Below are 5,486 nucleotides of genomic sequence, written 5' to 3'. Positions count from 1 at the left end.
TGTGCAATTATCCAGTTTATATACTCTATGCATATTTTGATGGACCTGACTTACTACAATTCTTTTCACAGAAGTAAATGTATTATTATTTACATCTTGAATTCTCCAAACCAAGAATTCAGTTCAGGATAAACCTTTACAAATTAAGAATTTACTTTTTCTTATATGTACACAAAAAAATAGAATAAGAGGCAAAATACTTGTTCCTCATTTAAACATGCAACTGAACATGTAGCATATCATACACAGAAGAACAGATATTTTTCTTCTTGGATTATACCTATTTATAAATTACTTCTAAAATATTTGTTTTCTTTTTATATATAAATATATATATATATATGAATTTTCAGTCTTTGTATATATAAGGATGACTACTTTGGCATTGATTGAAATGTCTGTTTATTCATTAAATCTCACTTTCTGAACCTTTAAATCTAATTTCCTGCCTTAACTGATTAAAATCTGAATTAAATCCTGAGCAACCTGTTTGTTTCATATTTGTACATATCCATTTTGGTACCATAACACTTACTTTTAGATGGAATGTATCATACTAAGGCAACAGAACTGAACTGATAAGTTTCCTACTTCCAGTCCTCCCCTAGACTTTCTGAATCCAGTTCAATCCTCAAATATAAATATAAAACAAGCCTTAGTATGCCATGGGCTACATACCTGAGTAAAAATACATTTTAACACAGTAATTTATTTTGACTCATAGCATAAGAAGAGATAATAATCTCTATGAAAGCTGGAAAAAGTTAATATTCACCTTCCTACGGAATACTGACTTTAATTTCACTGATTTAAGCATCGCTTTCTTTTTTTTTTTCAGGACAGTAACTAAAGAATGGAAACACTAATATTTATCTTCTGTGGAAGTCAGTAAGTAATAAGGCTTTGGGGAGAAGAAAAGAAGCAGATACACATACCTTGAATTACTCACCATTCTTCCCTTGCATCTATTTTTGGCTATGATAACACAGATATTTTTAAAGCCTATTTTGAACAAACACATGATGCTAGACATGCCATCAGCATCCTTTAATGCATCTGCAGATCCCTCTGGACTAGCATCTACTATCTAACTTGATTGTATTAATTTCTACATTTATTTCATTAATATCAGAACACAATATAAAAGATCTGAGTATTTCCTAGAAAGTAGCACTAAAGACTTGATGTAAGAAGATAGTAAGCTTGATTAGTCAGGTCTTAACACTGATAATTGCCTACCTCTGTTTCTCTCCTTGTTAAACTGTAATGCAGTGCAGGTTATAAAAAAAGCTTTACTTTTTCTTACATGTACACACAATAATTGCCTACCTCTGTTTCTCCCCTTGTTAAACCGTAATGCAGTGCAACTTATATAAAAAAGAAATGTAAAACAACGATAGCATATGTAAAACCATGCACCTCGCAAAAATTACGCTAAATTAGATAGTAACTCAGCAGTTGCTATTAATAACATATTTCAAATACTGCTGAGATTATTGTATAATATCAGCACATGTACTGCTGGCATACTGATGCTTGGCTGCTTTTGTTCGTTTTTACTCCTTGCTGCCCCAAAAGAAATATCTGTTAAACTTGAAGGATTGAGTTTTCCACTGGATCAATGAAAAACATATCATTGAAGAGTGTAAATAATAAAAGGTCAAAATTTTGATGAATGCTGTCTGGGGAAAGAAATACAGAGAGGAAAGTAATTTAAAGTTAATTAGAGCCATCACTTCATATGTTGCAAAATCAGCTTCTTGTACAAAACTCTAAGTCTGTGAACAGATAGGATTCAAGAATGGATTCAGTTTACATGGGTATCACATAATAACCCAAGACAAAATTAGATTAATAAAACATACAATTAAACTCCAGAACACCTGGAAAAACTGAAACTATATTTAGGAGAAAAAAAACAACAAAGCCCTATCTTTCTTTTATGTATAGATCATTTCTTCTTGATTATTTTTGTAAGTCAGAGACTAGAAGTTTTTAAAACATAGCCATATAGAATGCCTTCATGTAAAGTAGAGACTACATTCATTTCCATCTGCTAATCTGATAAGGAAGTCTCAGAATGCAACAAAATTATTTGAGCAAATAAACATTTATACTAAGATAAATCTCAAATGATTAGCACATCTGGAACTCACTGAAAGAAACAGCAAAATAACAAAGAACTAAACCTCTTGATGCAAATTCTAACAGAAAAAATAGCTATAAAGTCTCTATATTTAATTTTAAAATATGCCCCAAACCAAATATTGTATTTTCCAGCTTCAGTTAGTCTGTATTAAAACACATCTGAAGGTTTTATCTGCACAGGAAGAACAAGCCCTAAATATGTTTTGGAAAGGTTTCCTGGAAGACTTCCCCCCAATCTTTGGAACCCTTCCAGACAGCAAGAGAAAGAGCATATGTTTGACTTACAGACAGAAACACCCAGAGTAGTATTAGGCAGAACGATTAATTAAAAGGTGAAAGTGAGCTTCATTTTGCACAAAGATTGTTTTAAAATTCTTTCTTCAGTTAAAAGTCTTGACATAATTCCAAGGCATAATTTATTTTGCTGGGGAGATCATCATTTTTAAGGCAAATGTTCCAGTTTTGTAGGAAAATTCAGCCCAAAGAAAAATAAATATTTTAAATAAGAGATGCTCATTGCCAAGTACATAAAATGACAAGTAGTGATCTAGACTAAAATACTGCTCATTAGTTGTAATGGACATTGAATGCTATGGTTCTATAAGATATGTAATAGAAGTTTATTTCTCAGCATGTCCTTGCAGTCTCAATTAGGAACCAATTAACAGGAAAGAAAAATATTACTAGCGAACTTCATTTTTTTCGATCCCAAGTGGAAGCCCAAATCACAAGGCATGTCAACCTCTATGCAACACAGCAGTGTTACTTTATCAGCACTATTTAGTCCCTTGATTCAAGGAAATCTTTGTGTAAGGGTATGTATATCCACAGTCATCAATGTAATTATTGTTATGTACAGATCAGGAACCCAGGGTTGACTTGCTTTATGCATAACATAAAATCAAGTGTGTATCAGTTTTATTAGTGAAGGGAGTGATCGGTGCAGAAATACTCCTCTTGTTTCCTTCAATTAAGGGAGTTTTGATATAAAAGATTAGACCTCTTTTTCTTGTTAGGAACAACATCATTGCAAATACAAACCTAAAAAAAGCAAACTCAAACACTGTTTCCCACTGAAATCTAGCACTTGAACAATCTTCAAGGGCACAGTACTAGGTATGTCCTAATTCTATGGCTTTGGGGCAGGAGGTTCTTTGACAGACAATGATTTCTTTCCTCCAGCATTGTACTGCTCTAAACTTTCTACAGGATGATTCTCCAGCTTAAACTTCCCTTTTAGCCAACTCTATTTGCTTTCCATCAGGAGATGTTGATAGTTTGCAGCTCGATCTCCAGAACTCCAGATGGTTCAATGAAAGTGAAGGATATCATCATACGACATGGTGTTTTGGATTTTTTTTTTTTTGGTCCAGTACAGAAAAGGAACAGTTTAATGTCAGGTCAAATCTGTAATTTAAACTGATAGGGACAATAAACACAGAGAGTTTTGCTCTTTATTTCAAGGGTACAAGAAACAGGAAGAGAACAAGTCAAATGAAGAGAAGTAAGAAAAAGGGCTAAAGAAAGGCTAAACCTACAATAGATCTCAAAACTAACTAATTTAATACAACTTCTTATATTGAAGATCATTACACTGAGTTGTGGATGAAATCTAACCTTGAATGTTTTCTGACTTTTATACAGAGACAATCAAACACATCATTCTCAGGGATTCAGAGGATAAGATCGAGATCTCGAGTAAAAATCAACCTTAATGAAAAAATGCTTTAAGCAATGAAGCATTCACAACAGTTATGAATTCAGGTCACTTAATTATTCATAAGCTCTGTGATAAGTCACTGTTGGCATTGAGAAAACTTCACAGATGCACCAATGCAGAGGCAGAGTTGATTTCTTATTATAGAACTGCACTTTCTTAGCTGTTGCTTTTATCAGATGCTCTCTAGTCCACTTACTTCCATTCACAAAAGAGGTCACTTAGTAGGATGGTCATCTGAGGACAGGTGTGACAACTGAGGATAGGTGAGACAAAGGTCCTGAATGGCTTAAGGCTCTAGGCTCAGCCTTGTGAAGCAGAGATTTACTGTAGTCATATCAAAGCACAATGCAGAAGGATTGATTGGACATTCTGATCAAAACCCCTGACCTTGTAACTGTCCTTCTCTGATATCTCAGCAGTGTTCTTCTTCATGATGCTGCTTGCCTCAGCAGCAACAATCTTGAGAAACTAAAGAAGGAAGAATAGGAAATAGGGTTCCAAGTTACACATTTTTGAACTTCTTTTTTCCCATAGTAAAGGAGAATGAGCAGACTTCTGCCTGCTTTCAGAAAAAGTTCGAAAGTAACTTTCAGTGCACTTTCCCACAGTTGCAAACAGAACCTACTAAAGAGGAAGTAAAACCACTTTCAAAACATTTAAATTTAAAATTGTTCACAAAATTAGCTATATTTTAGCCCAAATGACTAACACTTCAGACTCTTGTACACCATCTGACCTTTAAGAGGTATTGCAGCAATTAATATGACAGACAGTTAACCTCACATACACATGAATGCTGCAGTTCTCAAGACCCACCGATGAGCAGAGAGCACAGAAATCTCAGTCATTTATTATGGTACAGCTCTTAGCAAAGTGAATTGGCTTCCTTGGATAGTATCCTCCTGGCAAATTCACTTCAAACAGATAGAGTATTCCTTTAGGGACCTCTTTTCTTCTCTGCCTTTGTGAGGCCATTTAAATACACTGCCCTCAGCAACGCTCACAAATTAGTCGACACTTATCAGAAAGTTTCCTGTTATTTGTATGAGAGTTACTTTCCTTGGTATGCATTAATGGTATGCTACTGGTAGTAGGTGGGCAGTTGAACTGGATGATCTTGGAGGTCTTTTCCACCCTCTATTCTATAATTCTATGATTTCATTAAGCAAGTTATATTTAGCCAAATTCTAATTTGCCATTTCATTTTTCATCTCAGATTTTAATTATATCAAAATTTGATTTTCTCTTTCTCTCATTAACTGACATACAATCTTAGGGATACATACTATGTTAAAAACTTCACTGTCACACCAAAATAAACACAGTCTTGCCCTCCTCACCAGGGACAGGTAACTGAGTCTCCATGTACAGAAGTCAACAAACAGCATTCCAGGAGAAGGGGCACGTTGTCATAAAAACAGTTGTCATAAAATTGCTTTTTCACAGGCACAGATTAGCACCTACCTACCTTCAAAGACTCCAGCATTATAGTATGAAATCCTTCTAAATTTTTTATATTTACTGGGTAAAGTTTAAGCAGGCAACGTTACACCAGCACAGGTATCCTCAACAAACAGTACAGTGTCGCACTCTGGTGTATTCATAAACTGATAAATGT

Source organism: Meleagris gallopavo, chromosome 4, assembly GCF_000146605.3.
Source record: "Meleagris gallopavo isolate NT-WF06-2002-E0010 breed Aviagen turkey brand Nicholas breeding stock chromosome 4, Turkey_5.1, whole genome shotgun sequence".
NCBI lineage: Eukaryota > Metazoa > Chordata > Aves > Galliformes > Phasianidae > Meleagris > Meleagris gallopavo.
Note: the sequence above shows the minus strand (reverse complement) of the source record.